Here is an 11,833-nt window from a genome sequence, read left to right as displayed (position 1 = left end):
CTTCCCTGCTCCCATACTACCCTTCCTTTATCCCAACCATCCCATTCCCCCAGGTTCTTCCCATCCTCCCCTTCTCACTCTTCTCTCCTCATCTCCCCTTTCCCCCACCCCACCCTACCCCCAGTTCCCAGTTTTTGCCCAGCAATCTTGTCTACTTACAATATCCAGGAGGATAACTATGTGTTTTTCTTTGGGTTCACCTTCTTATTTAGCTTCTCTAGGATCACAAATTATAGGCTCACTGTCCTTTATTTATGGCTAGAAACCAATTATGAATGAGTACATCCCATGTTCATCTTTTTGGGTCTGGCTTACCTCACTCAGGATAGTGTTTTCTATTTCCATCCATTTGCATGCAAAATTCAAGATGTCATTGTTTTTTACCACTGAGTAATACTCTAATATGTATATATTCCACACTTTCTTTATCCATTCTTCCATTGAAGGGCATCTAGGCTGTTTCCAGGTTCTGGCTATTACAAACAATGCTGCTATGAACATAGTTGAACAAATGGTTTTGTAACATGATAGGGCATCTCTTGGGTATATTCCCAGTGGTATTGCTGGGTCCTGGTGTAGGTTGATCCCGAATTTCCTGAGAAATTGCTAGTTCCTTGGGCAGTTGAGGAAAGGGAGCCTGAAATGGCCCTACCCTATAGTCATACTGATGAATATCTTGCATATCATCATAGAACCTTCATCTGGCGATCAAAGGAGATAGAGATAGAGACCCACATTGGAGCACCGGACTGTGCTTCCATGGTCCAAATGAGGAGCAGAAAGAAGGAGAACATGAGCAAGGAAGTCAGGACCGCGAGGGGTGCACCCACACACTGAGACAATGGGGCTGATCTATTGGGAACTCACCAAGGCCAGCAGGACTGGGTCTAAAAAAGCATGGGATAAAACCGGATTCTCTGAACATGGCGGACAATGAGGGCTGCTGAGAAGCCAAGAACAATGGCACGGGGTTTTGATCCTACTGCACATATTGGCTTTGTGGGAGCCTAGGCTGTTTGGGTGCTCACCTTCTTAGACCTGGATGGAGGAGGGAGGACCTTGGACTTCCCACAGGGCAAGGAACCCTGACTGCTCTTCGGGCTGGAGAGGGAGGGGGAGGGGAGCGGGGGAGGGGGAGGGAAATGGGAGATGGAGGTGGGGAGGAGGCAGAAATTTTTAATAATAATAATAAAAAACTCAGGGGCTGGAGAGATGGCTCAGAGGTTAAGAGCATTGCCTGCTCTTCCAGAGGTCCTGAGTTCAATTCCCAGCAACCACATGGTGGCTCACAACCATCTGTAATGGGGTCTGGTGCCCTCTTCTGGCCTACGGGCATACACACAGACAGAATATTGTATACATAATAAATAACTATTTAAAAAAAATAATAAAAAAGTCAGGTTATACTGGGTCCTTAGTGTAAATCCTATTTTTCTTCTATGTGCATTGGTGTTTTGCCCACAGGTATGTCTATGTGAGGGTATCAGATCCCCTGAAACTGGAATTATAGACAGGTGTGAGCTGCCATGTGATCCTGGGAACTGAACCCATGGTCCTCTGGAAGAACAGCCAGTGCTCTTAACTGCTGAGCCATCTCTCGGTCCCATAAAGCCTAATTTTGAGGACTGTTTAACCAGTTCATTTTTTGACAGGTTTCTCTGTGCAGCCCTGGCTGTCCTAGAGCTCAGTTACTTTGTAGACCACCTGCCTCTACCTGCCTCCTGCTGAGATGAGAGGCAGGTACCATCATGCCCGGCTAATCAGTTCTCGCAAGGCCAAATTTACTAAAACGGTTTCATGTCTCCCAGGAAAAGCACCAGAACCCTTGCTTCTCACAGGTTCTGAAGTCACTGGGTGTTCTTTATTTAATGTTAAAACTGGACATTTTTCAATCCTTAAGTGTCTTTCTGTTTTTTTAAAAAGGTTTCTTTTATTTATCTCTATAAGCGATTGCCTGTACTTCTGTGCACCACCTGCATACCTGGTGCCCAGGGAGACCAGAAAAGATCCCCTGTCTGAGTTAGAGAAAGTTGTGAACTGCTGTGTGGGTGCTGAAAACTGATCCGGGGTCCCCCAGAAGAGCAGCCAGTGCTCTCAGCTGCCGAGACATCTCTCCAGCCCCTAATTTCAGTCTCTTAATGGTCTCCTACCACAAATCAATTAAATTGCCAGGGAAACTGTTTAACTCTCTGGCTCTTTAAAGTCTTTGAGAGGTATTTTATCTAATTTGTGTGGAGGAGAATTCATTAATAAAAGAATTATTTTTTGTCGTTACCAGGAATTGATCCTAGGACTTCATCTAGACTAGGTAGGCACTCTACCCCTGAGCTATATCCAAGGAAGAATGGCATTTAGTATGTATACATAGATATAAATATGTGTATACGTGTGTGTACATATAATACATATGTGTATATGTATGTTTAGTTTACGTGTACTTATGCATACCGTTCATACTCCCTATGCTGATGAACACACACATGAACAATGTCATCAAAAATACTTCAGCTTCTTCTCTGGGAAAACACCAAATGGCAGATGACCCTGGTGCAGTGGGAGGCCCCGGAAGCCCAGGATTAGGATCTCATGGAGACTTCTGTGGAGGATTCATCAGCAAACTTAGGGACTGAGATTATCATTGTGGCCATGGTCAAGGCTGTGGGGCTCGTGGAGGTGCCAGGTCAAGGAGTGGATCCCCGTCACCGAGCTGAGATGCCTGGTTAAGGACATGAAGATCAATCCCTGGAGGAGATCGACCTCATTGCCCATTAAGGAATCCGAGATTATTGATTTTTCCTGGGTGTATCCCTAAAGGATGAGATTCTAAAGCTCATTCCAGTGCAGAATCAGATTCAGTACAAGGCTCTTGTCGCGGTTGGGGACTACAATGGTCATGTTGATTTCTGTGTTAAGGGCTCCAAGGAGGTATCCACTGCCATCCAAGCGGCCATCGCTCTCCATTATCCCTGTGTGGAGAGGTTACTGGGGGAACAAGATTGGCAAGCCCCACACTGTTCCATGCAAAGTGACAAGCTGCTGTGGCTCTGTGCTAATGTACCCCATTTATGTCCCAGAGGCACTGGCAGCACCTCTGTGCCTGTGCCCACGCAGCTTTCTCTAATGGCCTGTATTGGTGACTGCTACACATCAGCCAGGGGCTGCACTGCCATCCCTGGCAACATTGCCAAAGCCACCTTTGACACCATCTCCAAGACCTACAGCTCCCTGACTCCCAGACCTCTGGAAAGAGACTGTGTTCACCAAGTCTCCTTATCAGGAATTCACTGACCATCTTGTGAAAACCCACACCAGATCTTTATACAACAACTCTGGCTGTCCTGGAACTAGCTCTGTAGACCAGGCTGGCCTCGAGCTCACAGAGATCCGCCTGCCTCTGCCTCCCAAGTGCTGGGATTAAAGGTGTGTGCCACCACTGTCTAGACATTTTATCTATACAAGAAAAATAAAATGAATTAAGTCTGTTAAAAATATTTAAAATATTTAAAGATGAATTAAGTCTGTTAAAAAACATTTCAGGGCTGAAGAGATTTCTCAGAGATTAAAAGCACTGACTGCTCTTGCAGAGGTACTGAGTTCAATTTCGAGCAACCACCTGGTGGCTCACAACCATCTGTAATGAGATTTGGCGCCCTCTCCTAGCCTGCAAGCATACACGCAGTCAGAACACTATACAACATAAAGCTTTTGAAGCTGGGCAGTGGTGGTGCACGCCTTTAATCCCAGCACTTGGGAGGCAGAGGCAGGCAGATCTCTATGAGTTCGAAACCAGCCTGGTCTACAAGAGCTAGTTCCAGGACAGGCTCCAAAAAACCACAGAGAAACCCTGTCTCGAAAAACCAAAAATAAATAAATAAATAAAGCAAGCAAGCTTTTGTTTTGTTTTTCTCAAGGCAGGGTTTCTCTGTAGCTTTGGAGCTTGTTCTGGAACTCGCTTTGTAGACCACGCTGGCCTCCAACTCACAGAGATCTGCTTGCCTCTGCCTCCCAAGTGTTGGGATTAAAGGCATGCACCACCACCGCCTGTCCTGAATAAATCTTTTTAAAAACTATTTCTTTCAGCCGAACTATCCCTGTATTTTTATTCTTGGTCATGAAAAACAATTTGGTGGGGGACTGGAGAGGTGGCTCAGAGGTTAAGAGCACTAGCTGCTCTTCCAGAGGCCCTGAGTTCAATTCCCAGCAATCACTTGGTGGCTCACAACTACCGGTAATGAGATCTGGTGCCCTCTTCTGGCCTGCAGTCATACATGCAGACAGAACATTGTATACATAATTAATAAATAAATAAATGAGAAAGAAGAAAAAGGATTTGGTGAACACTGCCTTATAGACTGCTAAGAATAGTGGCACGCCAGTGTTCATACACAGACCTGGCTGTTTGCCCCCTCTCAGTTACAAGAAACTGAAAAACATCATTTATGGGAACGGGGGAAGGGCAGGAAACTAAATTACTCTCCCCCCTCCAGTTTTTCGAGACAGGGTCTCCCTGTGAAGCCCTGGCTGTCCCGGATCTCACTCCTTAGACCAGACTGGCCTGAAATGCACAGAGATCCCCCGCCTTTGCCTCCCGAGTGCTGGGATTAAAGGCGTGTACCACTATGCCCAGTTTCATACCCACAGTTTTTGATGCCCTTTTCCTATTCTAGGAACTGCACATGACTCAGCCAGGCTTTTATCTGAGGCCAATTCAAATTCGACTTCCACAGCGACTGGAGAACGTTTCCGCTCCAGCTCTGAGATGTTTAAGCTCATTCACAGAAATCGAAGTGTCGAGAGACAATTCCAAGAACTACACTATGGTTAACACCCACTAAGCTCTCAGGGAAGGATTCACTCCAGCCTACAATATTCAGACCCCTCAGTGTGCAGTGAATGCCAAGTTTCCAGCCCTTGATCACTATGGTTGTTTCAATGACAAGCACATGACCCAGGCTAGACCAATCAAGAGCAAACAGATCAGATTTTTGTTGTTGTTGTTGTTGAAGTGGTTTCCCCAATAAAGAGGAAAGATATTCCCCATCCCAAGATCACGTTGTTTGTTTATTCATTTATTGACTTTTTGAGATAGGGTGTCTCTGTGTAACAATCCCAGCGGTGCTGGAACTAACTCTGTAGACCAGGCTGACCTTGAACTCACAGAGCTCAGCCTGCCTCGGCCTTCTGAGTGCTGGGATTAAAGGCGTGCGCCACCACCGCCCGGCCCACACTGACTTTTTAATGTGGGTCCTGATGTTTGTGAGCCAAGCGTTTTTACCTACTGAGCCATTTCTAAACTTGGAACTCGCAGATTCAGGTAGACCGGCTGGCCACCATGTCCTGGGGACTCTCCTGTCCTGTCCCCACTTCCCTAGCACTGGGGTTATAGGCGCACACTGCCATATCCACCTTTTATGTGGGTGTTGAGAATTCCACCCTGGCCCTCATAGTCAATCGGCAAACACTTTCACTGACTGAGACATTTTTGAAGCCCAATTTTTGTTTTATGAGACTGTCTCTTATAGCCTGGGCCAAGCTTGATTCTGATAGGCTACATGCTTGAAGGGACCTTGACTTGCTAGGAGAACTTTAAACCACAGGTTCTCCATACTGGAGCGTTGTGCTTCCTCCTTCTCTCTTTTCTTTCTTTCCATTTATTTATTTATAGAGAACCCAAATCTTTGCATTTTACTAGGCAAGTCCTATACCATTGAGTTGTACCCACAGACCCTAGAAAGTGTTTTTCTCAAGTGTCGAAATGATAGAAATAATTAGCTATTCAAAAAAAAAAAAGACCAACCATTCTGAGTCCTAATTCAAATGACAAGGGATAAGAATTAAATAGAATTGAGTTAGTTGAAACAAAAACATCTTCTATTCAAGGCCAAAAGAGCTCTTTCAGGGATCGTGCCAATGGTGTTCAGAAGAAAAAGCAGTTTTATTTTAGCAAAGGCAATTTCAGACATGTGTTCAGAAATATCACACAAAACTTTAAAAAACCTTTATTTTTTAAAGATATATTTATTTGCTGAGCAATGGTGGTGCACACCTTTAATGCCACCACCCAAGAGGCAGAGGCAGGTGGATCTCTTTGAGTTTGAGGCCAGCCTGGTCTACATAGTGAGTTCCAGAAGAGCCAGGGCTATACACAGAAACTTTGTCTCAAAACAAACTAACTAACTAACTAAATAAATAAATAAATAACATTTATTTTACATTTATGAATTTTTTGCCCAAATAGCTATGTACCATGTGTGTGCCTGGTGCCCATGGAGGTCAGAAGAGGATATCACATCCTTTGGAACTGGACTTACATGTGGTTGTAAGCCATCTGGCTGCTGAGAAGTATCAGGTGCCCTTAACCGCTGAGCCATTTCTCCAGCCCCAATTGTTTCAATTATTGTGACCCTCCAGACATGGCCTCCACTCCCACAATCCCAGCCTTTAGGAGGTTGAGGCAGGAGGACTGTGGATTCAATGAGTCCCCCTCCCATCACATACACATGCACAAAAGCCAAGGACCCTAGCAGATGTAAGCGTTCAGAATGAGGGTAAATAAAAGGTTGGTATTTTTTAGAGCAATTTTGAGTCTTGTGTTTATTCTTGCCAATGGATGCGATGGTGGGTAAACTTCTGTACCTTAGCCCAGAAGTGGGATGTTCACCTATTTTTATTTCAGGCATCTGGATGTCCCCATCTCAATGTTTGCCTCACTCAAACATCCGTTGACTTGATGGTCGTGCTGCACTGTGTGTGTCTGGCTGGTCTGTAAACGAGTGTGAGCGTCAGCCTGTCTGTCTGCCTGGGTTGTAAACTGTTAGCAGGGAAAGGCAGGGTCTGAGCCCATGCCCTCTGTGAGTCACTTGGCAGCACACATAATGAGGGCTCTAACGATGTGCTGTCTATGATCTTTAGAAAGAGGCTTCGTCCCTTTCATCATCTTCTTGATCCTCCCAGCGCTTCTCAGGCGTGCAGAGGGAGCTGGCTTGCTTTCCTTTGATAGGTTGTGAGCCCTGGAAGCTTAGGCTAGGTAGGACAATTGAGGTCTATCAGCCCTGTTCATTGGTGAGCGTCGGAAATGTTATATTTTAGCATTTCCTTAGCTAGCGAATGCTACTCTGGCATATACTTAGAAACAACTTGGAATAATGAAGTCATAAAATATGATTCAATTCAGGGGGAAACTGGCATGTTGTGTGCTGTTCAAAAGGCTGACTTTCAAACCAATGACAATTCCAGAGCTTCATCTTGACTGTCACCAGCTGCTGGTGGGGTGTAGTCTTCACGCTAGACAGACGAACACTCTCTCACAGAGATACAACCCCAGCCTCTTAAAAAGCAAAAAAAAAAAAAAAAATATTTTCATTCTCTCTCTCTCTCTCTCTCTCTCTCTCTCTCTCTGTGTGTGTGTGTGTGTGTGTGTGTGTGTGTGTGTGTGTGTAGAATGAACTCAGAACTTTAGAGCTTTTGAAGTAAATAAATATCCAACCAAATGGGACACTGAGGCAGGTGGATTGCCATGAGCAATCCGTGGACTTGAGGCCATATAGTGAGTTCTAAAACTACACATTCACCCAGAGCCTGTTAACATGAGTTTACTTTGAAGAAGTAACATTGATGGTAAAATATGGGGTCTTTCTGGATTGTGTGGGTGGGCACGATGTCAGGTGAAGACAGAGATAAAAGATTGTCCCATCGCCGTGCTAGTTTTATGTTGCTGTCACCAAATAACCTAAGAGGGAAAGGGCTCACGTCTCCAATTAGAGCAGAAACAGTCCCTCATGGTGACGAGGGCGTAACAGAAGGTGGCACCATCCCTAGCAGCAGGAACTTGGGGGCATGGCTTCCTCACATCCTAACAGACTAGAAGGCAGAGAAGGGAGCAGAACTGGGATCTAGCCATAGCTCTCCAGGCCAACTCCTGCAGCCTAAGTCGGCCATGTCCAGATGGTTCCACAGTCTCCCAAAACAGCACCTGCAGCTGGGAACCACAAGTTCAAAGGTAACACATTCGAACCATGGTTCTGCTAATAAGTGATGTCAGACTTTCGGTCTCTATTGCTGTGAGAGAATCTATTTCTGTTATTCAAGCCACCAGACTTGTAGGCATCCAATGCAGCAGCCGTAAGAAATCAGCACAGCAGTTCTGACGCATCGACATTTGTTGTGGCTTTTAAGCTCCACAAGAAGAAAAACCGTGTCCCTTTGTTTAGGGTTTGGCACTTGAGAGTGCTCCATATGAGGAGAATGAGCTAGAAAGTCCACGGGGAAAGTAAAGTAGCCACCTGCATCAAGGCAAGTTACCTCCAAATACTGTGGCGTGCTCACATCTCCAGACACCCCTCTTGTGTGAATGGAGATTCCCGAACAGGAATGAACTTGTTTTACAAGATCTGTCTCTTTACTAGAAGAACAGAAACACCAGAGAACATGACCCTGCATGGGCTGGCATGATTCTGACTTTCATCGGTTTACACTCAGCCTCGGGCAAGGGAGTTCAGGACTGACTCAGTTTCCCAAGCTATGACAAGAAGAAAGTCCTGTGCCGGGTTTGCCTAGTAGGGAGGGTGGGGCGGGGCACCTGTAAAACCTCCCCTTTGACTCTGGAAAACCATTAAAGTTCTGCCTCTCTTCCGTTCCGCTGTCAGTAGTTTTCACCTACTCAGCAAAGCTTTAAGGCTCAAGGTACCAGTTGGCAATCACGGCCTCCGTTTCACAGATGGAGAACTTCTTTTTTTCATAAAATCAACATTTTATTCACTCTTGCATAACTGTGGACATGTGTAATACACTTTGATCAGATCCCCTCCTGTTATCTCGTTATCTTCTCTCGTCGTCCTACCCCTTGAGATGAACCCCTCGTACCAGTCTCTCTTGTACTCTTTTTATTACATTATTTTATTATCAGTGTGTGTGTGCATGCACGTGTGTGTGTAAGAGGGAGAATGGGAGTGCACATGCCACTGCATGCATGTGGAGGTCAGAGGACAATTTCTGTGAGGTGGTTCTCACCTTCCAACACATGGATGCCAGACATTGAGTTCAGGTAACCAGACTTGGCAGCAAGCACCTTTTCCCCTGAGCCATGATGCTGGCTCCCACTGAGTACATTTTTGTTATCTATCCATTTATAACATTGTCACTTGCAAACTTGGGTTAAACAAGGATTTCTTTGTTTTTGCTTCTGATTTTCTTTATTTTTTGAGAAGTTGTCTCATGTATGCCAGGCTGGCCTTCAATTAATTCACTGTGTAGCCAAGAATGACCTTGAATTTATGCTCCTCCTGCCTCCCCCCTTCCCCTGTGCAGGGATTACAGGCCTACATCTCCACACTTGGTTTTAGGCAGTGTTGGGGATCTAAAGTAGTGTTTCCTACATGGTAGACAGCACTCTACCAACCAAGCCACATCCCCAGCCCTGAAAACCATCTTTTAAATCATGAAATTTAAACAGTGACTCTGAAGAAGATGGATCACCTTGTCTTGGTTATCATCATGAAAATGACCCAGGACACTTTTATTAACACAGCAAACTTGGTTGGATTCTCACACATTTTCACATTCACCAATCTAACACTCAGTTTAACTCGGTTAACTGGATGGGGGGGGTGGTGGATAGAGCGAGGCAAGTACTACAGGTAAGAATGAAAGAATGGAGCTGGACGTTCATGGTGCACACCTTTAAACCCAGCACTCGGGAGGCAGAGGCAGGTGTTTCCATGAGTTCAGGCTAGCCTGGTCTACAGAGTGAGTTACAGGGCAGCCAGGACTACACAGTGAAACCCTGTCTCAAAAAACCTGACCATGAACTTAAAGAAATCCATCTTGGGCTGGAGAAATGGCTCAGCAGTTAAAAGCACTGGCTTAAAACCAAAAAAAAAAATCACTCGGGAGGCAGAGGCAGGCGGATCTCTGTGAGTTCGAGACCAGCCTGGTCTACAGAGCTAGTTCCAGGACAGGCTCCAAAGCCACAGAGAAACCCTGTCTCGAAAAACCAAAAAAAATAAAAAATAAAAAAATAAAAGCACTGGCTGTTCATCCAGAGGACCCAGGTTCAATTCCTAGCACCTACATGGCAGCTTACAACTGTCTGTAACTCAAATTCCAGGGGATCTGACACCCTCACACCAATGCACATAACATTAAATAAATTAAAAAAAAAAGAAATCCATCTGCTCCATTACTGAGTGATACTCTTTATCTCATATGAGTTTGAATTTTTCCAAAATAAGACTAGTCTAGCAAGTTGCTAAATGACTTAGAAAAACTACTCATTTTGCCTTCCACACATGAATTACTTTCTTTTTTGGACAGGATCTCAGCTCCGGCTGCCCTAGAACTCACTATATAGACTAGACTGCTTCAAACTCAGAGATCCCCCTGCCTCTGCATCCTGAGTCCTGGGATCTAAGGTGTGCACAACCATGCCTGGGCTATGAGTTAATGTTCTTAAAATGGTGAAGTGATAGACTAAAAATAACTATCTTTCTACCCTGTTGTCTTACAAGTACACATGATTGAAAGATATAGGTTATTTAGTAACTAAAACAGGTTTAGATCATGTCATTTTGTTTCTTCTTCCGTGTGAGAGAGGGTTCAGATGGTTTTCTGTTTGGAGACAGGGTTCCCTGCGTGTCCCCAGGCTGTCCTCAGACCCCCAGATCCCTGGGCTCCTCTCACCTCAGCTCTAACCACAGGCACACGCCACTGCATCTCCAAGTCAATTGACTTTCAGCACTTTATAAACTCAGAAGAAGAACTTTTCATGTAGATGGATGTGGTGGTTCATACTTGTGATCTCATCACTCAGGAGGCTGAGGCAGGAGAATTGCTATGAGTTAGAGCCAGCTTGGGCCACATCATAAGATTCTATTTCAGATAACATTTTATGTGTTGGTGAGAGCGCTTGGCATGGAGCCTGAAGATTTGAGTTTTCATCCCTAGGATGCACACGACAGGAATGAGGCTATCTGCTTCCCACAAGTTGTTCTCTGACCTCTACAAGTGTCCTGTGTCTTGAGTGTGTCCCACATACCCCCAAAGATAGATAGATAGATAGATAGATAGATAGATAGATAGATAGATAGACAGACAGACAGACAGACGGACAGACAGATAAGCGTAATTTAAAAAAGATTGGGCTGGAAAGATGTCTCAGGGCTTGAGGTGCCTGCTGCTGTGTCTGCCTGCCTGCCTATGTTCCAACCCTATTACATGAACTCTGATACATGCAGACACAAGCACACACAAGTACATCAAATAAATAAAATGTAAATAAACATGTATGTGTAGAAAAGGATATGACTTTTTCCTTTATGCATATATTGATACATTGTAGGTAGCCATATATTGCAGTTATATTTTTATTTATATTAGAAGAGATTTTTTTTTCTTTTTTTGGTTTTTTGAGACAGGGTTTCTCTGTGGCATTGGAGCCTGTCCTGGACCTAGCTCTGTAGACCAGGCTGGTCTCGAACTCACAGAGATCCGCCTGCCTCTGCCTCCCGAGTGCTGGGATTAAAGGCGTGTGCCACCATCGCCCGGCTTATTAGAAGAGATTTAATTTAAGGCAAAAATAAATAAAAATGTCTGAGATCCCAGAAGTGGGGGGTGGAGGCATGAGGCTCTAGGAGTTCAATACAGCCTCAGCTGTGTATCTCCAGCCTAGGCTACGAAGGACCCTGTTTCATCCCCCAGTCAAAACAAACAAAAACAAAAACCTACCCAGATGCCCAGAGAACACTCCCACTATACAATAAACAAGTAATTGAGCTACAATAAATTATCTCATGTGTCTTGGCAATTCTTTTTATCTCTGAAATACAAAGTGGTAGTT

General features: G+C 44.8%; 1 pseudogene; it reads left to right on the top strand.

Moving 5' to 3' along the window:
• The first annotated feature begins 2,646 nt into the window (after positions 1–2,646).
• Positions 2,647–3,288, top strand: LOC142851553 (small ribosomal subunit protein uS5 pseudogene; annotated as a pseudogene).
• The last annotated feature ends 8,545 nt before the right edge of the window (positions 3,289–11,833 follow it).

The sequence above is a fragment of the Microtus pennsylvanicus genome, chromosome 1 (genome assembly GCF_037038515.1).
Source record: "Microtus pennsylvanicus isolate mMicPen1 chromosome 1, mMicPen1.hap1, whole genome shotgun sequence".
Taxonomy (NCBI): domain Eukaryota; kingdom Metazoa; phylum Chordata; class Mammalia; order Rodentia; family Cricetidae; genus Microtus; species Microtus pennsylvanicus.
Note: the sequence above shows the minus strand (reverse complement) of the source record. Positions and strands in the feature narration are given on the sequence as shown.